The sequence below is a fragment of the Temnothorax nylanderi genome, unplaced genomic scaffold (assembly GCF_030848795.1).
Source record: "Temnothorax nylanderi isolate EJ_2023f unplaced genomic scaffold, tnyl_v1.0 TNYL_tig0021_pilon, whole genome shotgun sequence".
Lineage (NCBI taxonomy): Eukaryota > Metazoa > Arthropoda > Insecta > Hymenoptera > Formicidae > Temnothorax > Temnothorax nylanderi.
The window spans coordinates 1,727,701-1,746,367 of record NW_027249083.1 but is presented as its reverse complement, the minus strand read 5'-3'; the positions used below and the strand labels follow the sequence as shown (position 1 = coordinate 1,746,367).

The 18,667-nt window shown below is 42.2% G+C and overlaps 2 protein-coding genes and 1 long non-coding RNA gene across 3 annotated transcripts in view; 1 reads left to right on the top strand and 2 right to left on the bottom strand.

The window, feature by feature from the left end:
* Nucleotides 1-18,667, bottom strand: part of LOC139769304 (A-type potassium channel modulatory protein KCNIP1) — a 340,210-nt gene that overhangs the window by 216,500 nt on the left and 105,043 nt on the right. The gene's annotated exons all lie outside the window — the stretch shown is intronic.
* LOC139769300 (uncharacterized) overlaps nucleotides 1-18,667 on the bottom strand; it is a 58,130-nt gene that overhangs the window by 20,053 nt on the left and 19,410 nt on the right. The gene's annotated exons all lie outside the window — the stretch shown is intronic.
* The window catches only part of LOC139769299 (uncharacterized), a 29,959-nt gene continuing 28,255 nt past the window's right edge, over nucleotides 16,964-18,667 (top strand). The window contains exon 1 of the mRNA XM_071700242.1: nucleotides 16,964-17,112. The gene's annotated coding sequence lies outside the window, so the exon portion shown is untranslated. The remainder of the gene's footprint in view (nucleotides 17,113-18,667) is intronic.

Here is an 18,667-nt window from a genome sequence, read left to right as displayed (position 1 = left end):
AACGAGGATATTATAATTTCCCTCGACATGATATCACGTACCTTCGCGGCGTCGCAACTTTCGCGGAGATCGAACCGTTCTCTCTTCCGTTCTTCCTTTTTCTGCTCCTCTCACCGTTTCCCCTTCTTCATCAATTCATAATTCTTCCCATTCATAAACGGACGCTGTGGAATATTGATAACATTTCACGATATTCGTCGGTATCTTGATTGTGATGATACAAAATTACTCCATGCTTTCAAATTATCCGGAATATATATATTAATCCGCTGCTATATTAATTTATATTATCGCTAGAAATATCCAAAAACAAAAATTTCATTAACTCGTTCGACTTTCATATCAATTCATTGATCTTCCTTTCACGCGACTTTTGATGCGCCCTAATGCGAGGTACCGACACGGCGGCATGGCACGTTGGCGATCTTCATCGGCCGACGATACATCTACGTCCGCCTTCAGCCTCGCACCGCGGGGAAACCGTGTTACTTCTGTCACTCTAGTGAACACCATAACGGACAGCGATGTAAATTGCACAACCTGCGCTCTTATCCTGTAGGAGGAATACTCGCATCAACGATCGACATCTTCATAATGTTCCCCGGTGCGCTGAAATTGACCCGCCAATCACGATCGCGAGGGTTTCCTCAACGCCGAAGAAGCGACAAAACTTTTTCCAGCGGCGGCAACCACGTGGGCTAATAGGACACCGTGATTCACCAGGCTGCGTAGCGCATTGAGACGCGTGTACACGTGATATGATCGTAATGGCAACATGCCAAACCCGCGATTGATCGTAAAACCAAAAGTGAGCGTGCGTTTAGATACCTACACGTGGGGGTATAAATCGGTCGGCAGAAAATACGCGCCAAATAATAAACGCAAGTTAAAATCGGACATAAACCCGAGCGTGATGTTATTTTGGACACGAGTGTGATATATGGCTCTACTGCCTTAGGTGGACTTTATCGACGTCAGTAAAACCGCAAAAGAGCTATAGAAACATCAACTGAGAATATATGAACTCATCGACACGAAGTAATTCAATAAATTAGAATTGCAGAAAGCGACAATGAGCAAAGAAAATATAATACTCTTAGATTTTACAGATTTGTTTATGGTCTCTCTAAAAAAAAATCATTGCATTTTTTAATGCTAGCGTATATAGAGCTAAAAGCTAAGAGACGTATATGCGTTTGACATAAGTCATGTACTCACGAGTTGACAAACGTGGTCCAGAATCAATCACAGGATACGCGACGCGGGATAACAGCCTCGACTCTCATCAAAACCTCGCGCCCTTCATTCCTTCAAAAGTCCCCTTGCGTGCGGGACAAAGATTATACCTCGTCGCATGCATCCAACAAACTGCCCCGACCATCTTATATTCATACGACTCGTAAATGCGGACGACTCACGGACGCCTTCTAAGCGTTCTCGATGCGCGCGGTTTCGGGTTACGCCCGAGAGACCCGCCTCGAAACTTTTGTGTGTATTACAATTTGCAAGGATAAGCACCTACCGGCGATTTCGACGTGTAATGATTGCGCGTACATACAAAGGGGCGGTCGCGATGGCCCGAAGCGTGTTTGACAGTGCTCCGTAAAAAAATATTCGTAGAAGGATACGATGCTATGGCACGCGAGATTAAATTTCTCGCTCTTTAAAAGATATTATGAGAGACATTTTTTATATTTACTGACAACTTTGGATTAGTAATAAATAAAAAATGTGCAGCGTATTACAAATAACAGTATCACAGTAGTAATTTGTGATTTGTTCGAGTATTCAGCGGATTGTAAATATGATTGTGTTTAAAATTTAGATTATTAGAATAAAAAGAATTAAGCAAAGAATTAATTCCTAAACGTTCCCTATTTCTTAAGAAAATGGCGCGCGTACACATGTATACACATTCATAGACATTCATGCATATATAAGTTCTATTTTTTGCAAATTATAAATTAAAGATTACGTCGTAACTTGAGAAAATTACCTGCTGTAAGGAGCGAGGAAAGTTGAGAAAGATAAGTAGTAATCCAAATGACTATTCGATGCAGAGCAAATTAACGCAACGGCGCTTTCGCTTTCGTTCTATCAGATCGCCAGTCATGACGCGTTGAAATGACGCATTTACTTTATGAAGTTTCAACGTATATGGAGCGGCGCAATCTCTCGCTTGCCGCCTTGTTAGCATTAAGCACCTATTCACTAATATTTCATACCTTGTTCATACGATATATTTGAACGGTGTTCGGCCTCAGCGAATCTGTCGCGAGCGCGCGGCAATAAGTTACGCGCGTATGAAGGCAACCAGCCTCGCCGAGACGTGTATATTATCGATACGCGTCCCCCTGCGGTATTAGTCCAGGACTATGCCCTATGCCGTATCACGCGAGAGTACAGCGTTAGTTGGATGATGTAGAGCAGTCATCGTTGTAATCGCCCGGTGCCTCTCTCGAAGATGTCCCGTGGCCGCATTGAACCGCACACCGCGCGCGGTGGATCTACACTCCGCGGCCGCGTACCTACACATCGCGTTTGTGTTGACGACGTTGGCGTATGTACGATTTGTTGGAGGCTAAGGTCCGATCGACACCGAGAGATATATTTTATTACGTTACACCGGTTACACACCCGGGAAGGCTCGCGGCAGCATGCGCGCGCTAAGAAATTAACGAGCGACAGTCGTGGACAAAGGAGAGGTTCGATCCGACGAGGAAATCGGTTCTCTCCGATACATCCGGTATAGAGCGCAACGTGAAAGACGTTATTGATGGTGGGGAGTAATTAGTACGTCCGCCAGAATCGTTTGTCAAAGCAGAAATATGGTTGCCCATATCAATGAGAGGGCACCGCGTGCCAGTGCTGAGGATTGAAATCTAATAAATCCCATCGGGACTTTACTTGGCGCACTTGATTTTGCAAGAACTGGTCGAAGGTATGCTTGCTATTTATTTTCATTTATTCCGGTCACAGTCAGCGGTTTTTGTAATACTTGTTTTGTACTTCTTATTAGAAACTTATATTCTCGAGGTTGTAGCAGACTGCAATAAAGCCTCGTGCGATTAACGATCGTAATGCGTAATTAAAAGCTTGTTTCACAATATTTCAGCGATAATCATTCACGATAAATATTACAAAATAATTCAGTCTTGATATATTCATTTTATATCTGAATAATTTGGTGTCATGCTTCAATGTATTCAAATCAATGGATAAATTGAATAGAATTAAATAAAATGAAAAAAGATAAATATTTCGAAGCTTATTTTTCTCATATCCATTATATTTTGCGCACCTGTAAGAATTTTTGTAACGATGTAATGCAGGAATTTTTACGATTGAGATACTATACCACGCTTACAATCTCAGGAACACGTATGACGCAGCGAATGGTTCAACGTACGACTGTGAGAAAGACCTTAAGGACTCCTCCTGGGACGTGGGCGTGCAGACGGACGTGAGATGCAGCAGTGGGGCAAGATGAGAACGGGTACTGTGAGCCGCCGGTACACCGACAACGGGTTCGCCAAACCGTCGCGCAGATGAGTCTGGCACGAGAAACGGAACACCTGAGCTTTCGTCCTGTCCCAGCCTGACCCTTCCTCTTCCTCACCCCTTCGCCGTAGTTTCTTCCTGCCTCCCCCGACCCCGCGCCACCCAGCAACACCTATCGAGTCGCACCGAGTCCACCAGCTTTGGATACCGAGCCTGGAGTGAGGACTGCACTCGCCGAGGAAGGATGGCTTTGCACTAACTCACCCACGTGGGATGCGCATTTCCAAACTCTCTCGTCATCGACCCTTTTAGCTCGAGCCGCCTTACACCTCGTGGATGCACCTACGAACAAGGTCGCATCCGTCGGAGGGATCGATCGCGAGATCCTGGAGGGTAACATCTGGCCCAAGGTCTAAGGTTCGATCGAGGCCACCGCGCGATCGGTGAAAATTATTCTGCTGACGCGAAAGGTGCCGCTCGATGACCCAATTTATTTCTGATTTATAAATGCTATCAGTCTGCACCTTATTCATGATATTATGTATAAAAGTAACAGGTTATTAATTATTAAGTAACGCAAAATTGCTCTTTTGTACTCCCATATATTCAAAAAGTCGACTCTTGTTCATCTTAATTTATCAATTTTAATTCGATATCGTTAACTAAACTAAAGATAATAAAAGAATACATTGAAGCATCGATTGGCAAGTCTAATTTTGTTGAAATTAATACACATATATCTTCCATGTCTAGTTACATATTTGTCAAGAATAACAAATCAATATTATATACGGACGGTATTGTATTGTACAATATTTTATATAAAAAATCTCCTTCTAAATAAATTCTGAATCCATACAAAATTCGGCAGACTTCCTCCTCATTTCCATCTTTAGTGTCTTTACTGTCGTCTGTCCGACATCCGGTTGTTGTCGAACAGGTGTAAAAGTAAGATAAAGTCATCTCGTGGCCTGTACTATCTAAGTTTGGTGAAAGATTTTCTTTGTTACGCCGGAGAACAACTTCTTTGTCGTAACAATATCGCGCTGGAGATAAACATTTCCGCGTATTAACAAAATTATTATTAGACGGTAAATGGATATAAATTTGCGCGTCATGTCGCACTAAAGTAAACACCGAGATAATCACACGGGATTAGCGTCACCTCGGTCACCGTATCAGCCAGAATTTATCATCTTATTGCATTTCACTCGTGATAACATTACGATACATTGACTTTCCATCGTGAAGCGGATGAGTAAGCCATCCGCAAAAAAAAAAGACTTCTCACACGGTTCATCGTGTGTGTACAAAGGAAAGGTCGTGTCTTTAATTCGTCAGTGATTAACTTTCCGCTCTTTGTGATACTGCATCTTACCGAGGTATTGCCACACGCCGGCAGCTATCTCGTTCGGTCTTCTTAAGGAATAAACGATGAGAAGGAAAAGGATAAGATGAATAGTACGCGTCCTATCACGCGCGCAGTGTGTTCGAGCAAAACAAATGATACCGGAGGCCGTCTACGTGTCCCCCTCGGCGTCCAACGAATTATCCGCCGCCTCTTTCCGTTCTACGCCATTGCACGCGCTAATGATATTTTGCGACTCCGCGCACTCGTAACCATATCAATAATTCTCTATAAGCTCATGACAAATATATTTATCCATATTTTAAAAAATCGTACGCGCCCGCTCTCTCTCTCTCTCTCTCTCTCTCTCTCTCTCTCGCTCTCTCTCTCCCGCAGTTGAGGACATTAAACGCGTTCTTCATATCTATTTAAGACGATAATTGATCGTATATAAATACTAATGACTGAACATTTAAACCCTTTCGCAGCATTATGCAGCTAAATCGTGTTGCGTGCCGTTTTACTACATTCTGAGATTATCAAGAATCAATTATTGATACTATATAGTACATATAGACCATAATTAATATTATGCAGCATGGTAGTTACACGGCCATAAGGAACTTTCTGATACGTACAGGTATCAGTTTATATGCTAATTTTCACCGTCATTTTTCTAAGATCATTCAGTGGTGCACGCGTATACCAAAAATCCATGAAAGAGTTTATATTCAAGAAAATTAAATATATTAGACAGTAACGTGGCGATACAGAGAATGTAACGACGTAACGCTCGTTGCGCACGCTTAACACCGCGAAATTATTATGCGAAAATAACGTCATTACGGTTACAAGCGTGCGCATATATCTTTCCTAGAAGCATAATCTGATTTTAGATTCTCTGGAAAAAAAAGCTGCGTTGAGGCTCGTTAAAACGTATTGAAAGTCAACCCCAGGTTCCGGCACGCCGTCAGCCTCACCATCTAAAGCGACGCAGCGTGCCGCGTTCGGCGGTGATACGGAATTACTTCGAGAACCCCTCGCGGGCATAGGCGACGTTTGCGCTCGAATCGAGATCGGCGGGCGGCTCTGTACATGTGTGCATACGAATGAAAATGCACATGCGTGGCCGTCCGCGCGTGTCAGGACACGTGCATGTACGACTCGGGCTTGGTAACGCCCGTGAGATCGCTTATTGGTTGCCAATCCCAACGCTTTTTGCCCATAAGAGAAATTGGCGTATAATGGAGGTGCGGTACTAGTTCGCTGACTAGATTTACGAGGAGACTGTCTTGAAATTATTGTCGCGCGCTCGCCTCGATTCGCCGACACGAGCAACCGATAAGACGGTTCAAAATTCGCGAACTCGCCCGGGAACCAGAGAGCACGGCGCGCTCTCTTTCGACGATAAATTTTCGTCGGGGCTCGCGCCGAGTGTCACAACGATGCGTGTTCTTTTTAGGGAGGTGGGACAATACTATCGTGATCGGAGGTGGACGCCTGTGCGTCGTGCTATAAATTGCAATATGCAAATTTAATAAGCGCGCTGAGCTACGTCGTTGCTCATCGCGCGAATCTTCATTGCGCACGATTTCTGAGACTGTATCGCTATCTTGTCGCGAACGAGCATCGTTGATGCACGATGCGTGAAAGAGAAATTTGCATTAAAAAACTATATTACTAATATATTAAATTTATTCTTAATTGTCGATAAAAAGATTAAATTTACATTTTAAAACTTGTTAAAATTTAATAAAATTAATCAAGATTTTATTTTATCTAAACTTGCTCTAATATGTTGAAGAATAAATTCCTATTTTTTATATTCAGAATTTTTAAAAATTTCTTACTGCAGTGGTCATAACTTGACGACTTATCTTATCGCACATTTTTTTGTTGATACTATCCAATTTCCTGAAAAGATTTAAATATCGATTATATAAAATATAAAATAATACATAATACATTTGTGCAAAAGTATCAAAAGAATTTTTCTAATTTCCACTGAATCAACTAATATTTATCAATTTATTAATAAAATATTCCAAGAATATGACGTGATTTGTCTATCATTCAGGTACTAAAAATAAACATTTAATATCTATAAAAGATTACGCCCGCGTAATCTTCCAAGATTTTAATCGTCTCGAAGACACCGATGGCGCGCAACAGATTGACGTAGATAGGAAAAAGCATACGTCATACGTTAACGAGCATCATGCGGCATCGCTATCGTTATTCGCGTCCTCATCGCCAACTAACTCGCAGATGGACGTAATTACATCGTATCGACAACAGGCGTGCCTGACCCGCGCAATGCGCGCGACGCTCTGTGATTTACAATTGCGTCGCTTGAATTAAATGCAATTAAGTCGCAGTAAATTACGCGCGTCCCCGCTGAGACCGGCAGATAAATCAGCGTCGTGTTTGCCTTCGCGTGTAATCGCGGCGAGGGCAACGGCGGAGAAAAAGAAACCGTGAAGAGCAGCGAATGTAGAAGAGAATGGCGACGACGCGACGCGATGGGGAGGAAGCAACATACGCTGGTGTTGCACGGGGGATGAAGAAAGCAGGGGAACATCGCGAAAAGGACGAAGGAAGAAAAGAAGAAATCGGCCGGCGGCGTGGAGCACAATGGCGCTTGCATGCGCACGCCTGTGTTTACTCTTTGCAGAATCTCTAGAATGCGGACAGGGGGGATACCATGTACTGTACCGTAAGGGGGTGTGCACACGTGCTGCAGTTACCCTCCTCTATCCTTTCTCTCCCTTTCTCTCTCTCTCTCTCTCTCTCTCTCTCTCTCTCTCTCTCTCTCTCTCTCTCTCTCTCTCTCTCTCTCTCTCTCTCTCTCTCTCTCTTCCGTTCCGTCTGCCGACCGTCTCTCGCCTCGGGGGCCCGCGCACAAATAACTGTCCGCCCGTAAACTCCCGCTACGACACTCGAGAGGTAGGAGCGTTACACCTATTCCTCCGGCGGCAATCGGCGATCGTCGAGGTTGCCTCGTTATAAGAATGAGATTCGCCGTTGCCGTTCTCCCGAGGTCGCCGCTGCGCGCTGCCGGGAGCAAAAAACGCTCTACCGGTGCGTAAAAATCGGCCGCTACGATATTTCACGCCGGCGACAGCGAGTACCGGCTTGGCACGCGTGCTCTTTTTGCGCATACCGCCATTGGGCCTGACGTTTTGATGCCGGTTTAATTGATCGATACTCACACCGTTCCCGGGTCTCACGTAACGACATGACAAATGATAGAATGATTTTTTCAATTGTGTATCTTTTATCTGCGACGGGGAATGTGCTTTTTACCTAACTCCTGTTTAGAGCCGTGCATATTGCATTCGAAGCTATTTATTAATAAATTTTTATAATTTTCTAATTCGTTCTTATTTAGATTACATCAATCTCTTTAATGTTACGTTTCTTACACGGTACCGGTGGAATCTAAAATCATAAAGTCACAGTTTAAAGTATAGATAGTTTAAGGTTTAAGATGTAAATATTGCTTTATAGAGTCACAAAAAATTAATGCACGGGAAATGCGTATTTTCAGGGCACTAAATTAATACGTTATCGTCGCGGCTGGAGACCGTGGAACATGGAACGGAATTACCTAGCAAGGGAGGAAATATTTTAATGACGTGACGTCACGGTTAGCAGGTTAATAAGGTCGTGTGGGCGCGTCCTGGTAATAAAGTGCGCGCTTATCCGAGCTCATCCTTTAGTCCTTGCGCGCGCCAAGAAGGCACCTAGCGATTCGCGCGTAGCGCTTTCGCATCCTCTTCTCCCCTTCCATTCTGTTATATACTCCGCTGCGCCGACCTTAATTTACATATCTCTGTATCAACGCTACTACCTTGCTTCACCAGGCCGCATACTTTCAGCGACACGCAGCGGTTCGCGTTTCACGATCGTTCGCCACTATGAATTCTCGCAATGGCAATGGCGAGGAGGTTACCGGGATTGTAGGTGGCTCCAGATTTTCACTTTTGTCGGCCGTCCAGCTTGGCTGGAAACATTTATGCGGATGTATACCATAGGATCCGCGTATCAACGTCACCTCCTACGGCCGTCATCTTCGACGAAAGGGTACTCGAATTCCGAGGTAGCCGCTCATAAATATGTTGACTATATTCGCCAGATGTTACGGAGTTGTAAACTACATTCCTGCTTCCTCTTCTACCGTGAAATTTATATCGAACGACAGATAGAAAGTGACCAGTTTATTTATTAGAGTATATTAATCACTTTTAAATCACATTATATAAAAGAGAAACTATTTTTATATATCTATTATTATTAATATATTCTAAGGATTATAGTACTTATATTAAAATGTTTGTAATGTACTATAACTTTCTCTCTAGAATAAAGTCATATTTATGCTGTACTTGAATTTATATATTGATTAACAAACTCGAAATATAGTCTCTCTTTCTCTGCTTCCGAGAGTTAATATAAAGATTTATATTTACAGTTATTGAACATACTTTGGCATTTTCATGTTGCGATATTTACGAGAGAAATTTGTATTTCTCGTTATTCGGTAAATAAGAGAGTGATTTGTCTGCATTGACAATCATTACGCATTATTACTTCGTATTTGTAGAGTAATAATAGTGTTCGGCATCAGTCGTTCAGTCCGAAACACGATTAACAATCATGTCGAGCGTCGATAATCCAATAGATACATTCTACCGATTGCAAGAATACCAATTGCATCTAGATAGAAAATCAATAGTCCTCGATCGAATCGGGCAGCGTGTCATTTACTATCAATTACTGTTATTAAGTTCATTCTTGTTGCTAGTCGTGCCTGCGAGTGTTCGGTTGCAGTAGAAGAAAGCACCAGTGTACCAATTATTATTGTAGCAAATTTCCCGATCAGCTTTCTCCGATTATCCGCCAGCTGACTTTACGTTTCCGTTTCTTCCCTACGAACGAGTCGCAACGTACGGCCGTTGACCAGGAGAAATCCTATGTTATTAATCAGCCACACACTCATCCAACTAAATCTATAATAAGATCTACATTTCCGCCATGCATTCAGCGCTAAATGCGGCTGCTCGATCGCTCACGTTCTGTTTACATTAATTATTATCTTCGTATTCGATAGACTTGGAATCAGACAACCTCATTCAGCGTTAAATGCGCGATGAGGATAGAGATCGAAGTGCCGACATCATATGGATTTAACCGCGACTTGAAACGCGTCTGGAGATAAATCTTGACGCGACGTTAGTAATTACAGCTATTATTCGATCGGTCGTCAGTAATGAAAAAAAAAAAAACGAAGTCATTTCTTCATTAATCAAGTATCAACAATGCATTACGAGCGTGTGTAATATTTTTCAGTTTATCTCACAATTTAAATACGTACTGAGCTGTAATGTTGTTATGCTGTTCATATTCAGTCGATAAAAAGTAGCTTAACGATCGCATTGAAGAATGACTGTACAAACTAACTAGATGTAATTGCGAAAGTTTTAAGTACAATGTATCAGAAAATACGTATTATGGGATATTATGGTTTAATAAGATTTAATAAGACGTTGTTGACGTCACAGGACATTGAAAACTAAACGACGTTGTCTATTTCTAAGCTAAGCAGCGAGAATAGGGGAAATCCTTAGATATAAAATCTCGAGTTCATTGCATAATGCAATTATTTCGCTTATTGTTCACGATTGCACGTCATTCCATGAGACCATCAGTCTTTCCTAGAACGTCACTGGAGAACGCAATTTTCGTGCCCAACATCGCGTGCAATCGTCCTCTCGAAGGATGACTAGTTGATTTTTTTCACATAAAACGTGTACCTTCGAATTCGAAAAGAATATGTCGCAAACGATACGCGTCATTTTCTTTTCACAATACGCGTATCTCCAGTTCATTTGTTCGTTATTATCGTCTGGTGCATATCCGCCTACCTTGAAAGTTTCAAAGAATATGCACGCATTCTTTATCGTCGTTATTTAACATGCTTGCCACAAAATCCCGTCCCGTGTAATAAAAATGTAAAACTCCCGACGAGAGAAACGTAAACCTAATGTCGCTTCCACGAGCAACGGGCACGATGCCTGTGAGACGAGAAAAGGTGCAAATATACCGCGTATAACGCATATACATATATCCACTTATACGAACTCTGCGAGGAGATCTCAAGATGCGGCGGCGGCGATGCTCAGCGGCCGGAGATTAGATCCGCCGCTGGAGGGACGGTCTTCCATTGCAGGTTTATTTAAATACGTATTAATATTTAATACTCGCAATGTTTAAGTGGGAGTCGGCTCTCGTCGGCCGGCGGGCCCTATATAATTACAGCCGGCCCACACCCGCGGAGGAAACGAAAAAACGTGCAGCAGCAACACGAAAGCCCGCCCTGCCCCGAAAATAAAAGTAACGAGCTCGCGCGCGCGCGTCAGGCTTTGACGTTTGGTGCCATCTTACTCTCGTTTGGAGCCTAGAACGAACACGGTTGTTTCATTGTCAGTCAGCGAGAGGCTAATCATCGAAGTAACACGGTAGGCAACGTGCAGCGATCGTGCAATTAAGATAGAGACAAAAGAACAGATTGCGAAGATAACATCAGGGAGGGGCCCAGCATCTTGTGAAAACAAACGTTATCTTCGTGTCATCAACATTCTTGGCCAAAGTCATTACCGTCGCTTTTGTATCCGGTGTCTGTAATATTTGCACCAATAAACGATGAGTAACAAGACGAGCAGGAATCCCCGCGAAATGACGTATCATTATGCGTATTCGCTCTCATAACGGCGGCACTGAGGTAAGGATGAAAAGGAGTCGTCAAGGAGAAAGAAAGAGACCCAGGCCGGCAAAGGGAGGGCGAGAGCGCAGCGTTTTTCGCGATTTTCTCACGAGGATAATTTCGACGATTAGTGCAAAAAACGCGCGGGGTCCACCGCGCGCGGAGCGGTGAGCGCGGGAAAATGACAGACAGAAATTGTTTTGCCATGCCGTATAATTTGCAGGGCCGCAACCATCATGTATCATTTGTGCAAATTATAAATTCGTTATTTCACAATTATCATAATGCATTTGCGAAAATGTTGGTGACCTGGTCACACCGATACCGATATGCGACGTCAGCTACTGCGAAAATTCATTGAAATAAAAATAAGCCGCAGATGCGACCGAGATTCCCATATATATTCGAAAATCATGCAAGGCACTGTGAAAGTACAGAATACCGTAATTTGATAATATCAATATAGAATTCGTTACCTAATTTATTTCTGTCATTAAACATTGCCAAATACACTAGGTGTAAATTCTTTAATGTTATTAGCGGTTTATTCAACATAATAATCAACCTTTTTCTTCTTATTTGATATGCATTATATTTTATGTTTTATCACATTTTACTGTAAAAAAAATCTATTGTCTACAGGTCTATACGCGCAAAAAATATGCCAAAAAATTGTATCGGTGTCTTACTTTTATTGCAAGGAACATCTCGAGCATTAATGGATAAATGTATGCTATATCTATATCCGGTCGTAAATCCTGCGGCATTATCTGCACACAAATGCGCCATGCGCCCCTGCGCCCATGACTCGTATTCTACCTCGCGGAGAATCGGCCCGTTGTATTGAAGAGGAGTCTCACGGAAGCTCCGATCAATTGTGAAGATCGTGAAGGATCGCGGCTACTGTCAAGTGTACTGCCAAGACCGCTGGTGTATCGTAACCAGTCTGCGGGTGCCGGCGCGACTAGAATTAATTCGTTCCGCAGCGTGAGCGCGCGCGCACGCGTTGCCGCATCCATCGCCTTATCGATCTCGTAAAAGGCTCGCAAGAGCGTGTGCCTCACGAAGACATCGCCGTCGAGATTTCTTATGCAGTCACGGCGACGATACAGCGCCGACTAGTTTTACGAGTGACTTATGCACATCTAAATGCAACCATTATAGCCTTGATCGCGGACTTTACGTTCGCCGACGCATTTGAACGTGCCATCGGCAATAGGAAAGTTTATCCTCGTCCGCATCTTATCACGAAATCCGCTCGAACAAAAACATCGCGCGACATGTACAACTGTGATCCATGAATTTTACATTGCGATGCCGATCATTGACGCGCGAGGAATTGCGTACTAAATAATCGTATTACAAATTATTGGTTTCTTACCTATACAAATCTACGTTGATTTTAGAAAAAAATATTTCTCAATTGGAAATAAAGTATGACCGGTGAAAAATGAAATATTGTAATTATGATTCATACATTAGAATATCAAAGTATTAATGCAAGTTGGTGTTTGAAGTTAGATGACGTGAAGGATGAGCTCAAATTATATAAACAGTTAGAACATTGCTAACAGATTTCTTCGTTATGCACACAAAGCCGGGGATTTCCTAGATCGTCAGATAAACGATAATTTGCGTCTTACGCGAAAAGTCGGAAACGATAGACGTACATGCACAACTGTGTCATACTGCTTCCGGTCGATCCTCTTCCAATTATGGCGATATACGAGGTGGGTGCGCGTGGATCTCTTCCCGGAAGGTCCGATTCGATCGCGAGCAAATATTTAGACGCTGTCATACACCGTCGTCGCGACGTCATCGTGACGTCGTATTGACGATGACGTAAGAACGTTTCAGCGAGACGTGACAAGCCGCTCGTTCATGCAAGCCGCTCGGAGTATACAATGAGGGATGCTTGCAGCCTCTGCAGAGACGGCGTTAATTTCCTTCTATTTTTAGCACACGTTTGTCTCGTACTATGACGAGAAAGTGTGAAATGGCGAGATTACTCGCGTTCTATATAGTAAGCGGAAGAGAATTCGACGGAGGTGATTTTTTCGACCGATTCCTAAGACACCTTCTTGATCGTCAATTACGTTGTTCTATTGTCGCGAAGTGTAGAACACACTCACGTTAATTAACGTTACGTAGGACGAAATACTTCCTGCCAATTAAAAGTATAGCCGCGATAAAACTTCTTATTGTAATAAGCTTCACTCTTTGTCTGTTTCTAAGGGAGTCCATTAGAAAGAGACAAGGGGTGAATTGAACTAAGGTTCAAGTTAAACGACGTTGGTGAAAACGGTCATAAATCTTTTATACGTAGATTTGTCAAGATTTGTTTTAATTATTAAAATATTTCCGAGTTCTTGGTATTAGATATGCACTTTCAAGGATTATCTCTGTTAATGAAATAGATCACGCGATGCAGCAAAGTATTTCAAGATATATATTTCACCCTGCCCTCGTAATACGCAACCGTGGAATATTTATGAAGACATATGCATACGGGGTGGAAGTTTGTCAGCAGGACATTCAGACAGACCGGCATCGGCTCTCGGCTAATGGACGTGTCATCTCGTTATTAATTGCAGCCGCGGGCGACCTAATTCAGTCAACGTAATCGGTGCCTTGGTTAACTTTCGACCGGTGACGCAGATAATCGTTGCACCAGTCGATTAATACGAGCCATTAGGTATCGAGAATGTTGGATGACGGCTGATACCCGGGTGGCATTCGATATAATCGAAAAAAAAAATGAAGCGGCTTAAGACACTCGAAACCAGCGACCACCGTGCTTGCACCGATAATGTTCTGTCATCATAAAACTCTACCATCCACTTCCATATGTCGCGAATGAAGGATGTATCGGACGTGTATTTGTGCAGTCACCGAGAGAACACTGAGAATTATTTCTTACTTTAAGTCGCACTCAAGAGGACCCACGTGTTCCATATACCTCGACACGTTATTGCTCGTTCCGCGGTCCGCGCTCCGACCGGTTTTTCACTTACGATTAGATATGTAAGTATTTTTGAGAGTTCATTCGCGAGAGAAAGAGTCGACGCCTTCCAATCCTGTAGTCCTACAAAGGGCTCGGTAAACCTTCGTTGCAACAAATTGATATCGCGCGTAAAACAAGCGAAAACTAGCACGGTATATTACCGCAAGATTAATTCGGCTGCTGAAGACTAAATCGTAAATGCCGTCCGCAATTAAAACGTTGACTCATTATTTGCCAATGCACTGGCACTCTTATCAGCTAGACATCGTAAAGCCTCGCGCAAGTACAATGACTCACTTCTTTGGCACATCAATAAGACATGTCAATAAGTCATATATCGATAAATAATCGGCAAATAATCCCGTGCTTCAATTGTCCCGACCACATTTGGAGCAGAGATATTAACAGGGAAAGCATTAGAATTAGCTCTATCGTAAAGTACGTTGCACGTGATTGAAATCTGCATATCCTCGATCTGCACACTCACGTGATGCTCTCTCTTATCTCCTACACACTATTGAACTATTCCCACCTCTCTGAAGACAGGCTGAATTCATGAATGGAAAGGCTCCGAGCCGCGCTACACCTCCATGCTCACGGAGAGATACCGCCCGCGTACGAAAGTTCGCGGAAGAGAAAGTCCCCGATGACGATGACATCATCGCTGCCATGGTCATGGTCTCTGTCGATTCTGGATCAGAGACGCGTGCCGAATCCCAGAACTTTCCAATAACCTTTAAATAGGAATCGTGGAAGAATATTCAATCGAGATGTTAGCTTTTTCGTCTCGCCTAACACTGCGGAAGTGCTAAGGTACCGTGACCATTTAAACACGAGATAAATAATCTTCTATATATTATAATTTACGGAACAAAAATTATATCACGCGTTCTCTGTTAACAACTTCTATTAACTATTACCAATACTGATAGTATTATTGAATGATTAGTTTGCGACCAACGCAGGAATCATGTTCCAACCTACCGCCTTCCTCCGCAGGAACCTACCGGTCTGCTGTTCGAACTGCAATGACTCTTGCTCGCCTTCTTCTTCGTCTAGCGATACACGCTTGTCTGTGAACAATGGGACACCAGAAAAGTGAATGACGTCACTGGATACGACAACGAATCCTGCCTTCTATGGTTTTCAAACTCGAGGGTTCATGCTATGTACCTACGTAGATCGATTGAGATAAAGTTCTATAAAAATTTTTATATTACTTATAATTCTATATGAAAATCATGCCCGGATCTCCACAGATTATCGAATATAACAGAGATCTGATTTTGTTTAGACACTCATGTATCACAAGGGAAGAATGACAGTATAAAATCAGATATCAGATAAATTGCGAAACGTACAAGTTGAAAAATCGTAATACATTTTATCACGCTTCTCGATGTCTGCAAACGGAATTTCGGAAAAAAAATCGAAACGGATCTAAGGACCCCAACTATGGCGCGACTCTCGCAGACCCTCGTAATCTGTGGTTCTTTTTCCCTCATTAGGGAACTGAACGTAGCAAGTAATTGATACTTTCATAACCTGGCAGCATTCCCACCTGCGAATAGCTCAGTTTTTGCCGCAGCCTCGTTAGAGGTGACAATAAGTAGTTACCTGTTTCCAGGTAGGGACCTGCCTGCCTGCCTGCCTGCTTGCCTATCATGGAACGCAAGTTGAAAAACAGTGCAATTGTGGAATTATTATCGATACAATTTTGCGATTCGTGTATGTGATAATTTCGTGTGTGATTTTTGTTATGTGCGGAATTCAACAAACGTCAAGCACCGATAAATCAAGTGGCATACGTGCCATTTAAAATCACTTAACAGAAAGTCAACATGCAATTGAAAAATCTATCGTAATTTAAAATGTCCAGTACACGATTTCTATACTTAGCCCGTTTTTAAATGCTTCACGTCAAAATATGAGAAATAATTATATTTAATAAATTGCGCAAAATCTAAACAAGTTATGTAGATTTTATAATTATATATTGTTGCGCCATAGATGGAATCTTTTAATAAATATATGTATACATATATACGATTGTTAATAAATATGTAGCAATTCCTGTTTTTTGTAATCAACTAAATCGTCAATTCGAAGGCTGTCATTTACTCGAATATTCATCAAATTTATCAGAGATACAAATATTCGTTATGATTCTTAAATAACGCATATACAACGCAGTTTGCGTTGTTCAGTAGTAGGCATTAAGCTAGAAATCGACTCAGATAAATGACGAAGCCTTTTCTTATCCAACTTTACACTCATTAGTACGAATGATACCCGTGGCATACAGTTACGCTTCTCATCGACTACACTCGATCCGCGACGACCAGCTCTTTCGCATCCGACCGAACGATTCTATCTAATTATATAAGTTATCCGCTGCGTGTCTGTGTGTGCTCGTAATACGCGCGAGAGTTTACAAATTAGACGCAGTATACGAGATGCGTGTACACGAGTGTCGGCGCAACACTAATCACGGTGATTGCAGGGGAGTGCAAATCGTCGGCGGGATAATATTCCGTGTAATTGGTTCAGCCGCTGTCAATCTGTCTAGCTACCGGACGATGTCTTAACCGAACCGAGAGCCGATACGTGTGCGTGCGAGACGCACGCATTTTCGCAAACTATCTCGATACCTCTGTCATCCGTATCCGTTCGTAGAATCTATTACAACCCGCGATCTTGCCTTCGTGAGCAATTGAATCTTAGTGAATCGCGATCACGACAGAAAATCCGTGGCCTCGCATCATTTCGAGTTAACGCGTGGATAATCAAGCAACCATATCCGCGCAAGACGTAATTTATACATGCGCTACCGCACAAGCGTCGCATTTAGAAAAACATGCAATATATGTCAACTTCATGCAACTTCAACTTTTTTTGCCTCATCAGTGCCGATATCATTAGTACCGTACAGGCACGCTATTTTATGTGCGAATATTCTCGCACAACTTCTCATTCTTCTTGCACAATTTCATCTTTTCTCACGAAAAGGTGAGTACCTTTCTTGGAAAATAATTTGTCGGTTTGTCCGCGATGTTCTTGTTCCGGACGCTCGGATCTTCCAATTGCATTTCTTCCCTTCCTCGCTCGTTATTGGGTTGGTGCTCGCAACCGTTCCCACGGGAGTGACAAAATCCTATACTAGCGCTATAAGATTTGCCTATGTAGTCAGAGGAACGAAAAGAGGCAGAGACATATTAATAAGTTATAGCGGACCAATCGCTGTTCTATCTGTAGATAGACCCAGGATGCGTTCAGAAACATCACCCGAGTGTTGAAAATCCTACAGCATATGTTACGTGCACTCAGAGTTCGGCATCATCGATATTTTCAGTAATATTTTCAGCTTTGATTAACGATTACTTGAATAATCAGTAATCAAAGTCGAAAATCTTTTAATTACTTGAGTACTCGGTACTTAAACAAAAATGAAAAAAATTTCAATTACTTTTATCAATCATCAATCAGATTTGAAAATTAGTTCACTTTAAGTACTGATTGATTGAGTAATTCAGAAAAATATTCTGATTACTCTTTAGTTACATAACCGAAAAATTTTTTGGTATAATTACTGTTAATCAAGTAATAAAAAATTGTATACTCTGATTACTAATTAATAAAAAATAATTAAATATTTTTTTTTATTACTGATTAATCAAGTAATCAAAAAATTTCTTATTTTGATTACTGAAAAATCAATCGAAAAATATTTTCTTTCTGATATATAATTTTAATTAAATAATCAAGTAATATTAATGTATTCTTAATTTTTGCCGATCCCTGCGTGCACTATAGATTTTCGGCACTCGGATGATATTTCTGAACCGAACGCGCAGCCCGAAAGAAGTCGACCGAACAAAATAACAATGAACAAACCACAGGGGGCCCGGCCGGTAAGATTTGCTCGGGCTCGACTTCGGGATAGACTTTGACAACGCGGTCGCCAGTATTCAACCTGCCAGTCGGTTCGGTGGACCACACAGATCAGAGTCACAGATAAGAAATACGTTTGAAAAACCGACTAACAACT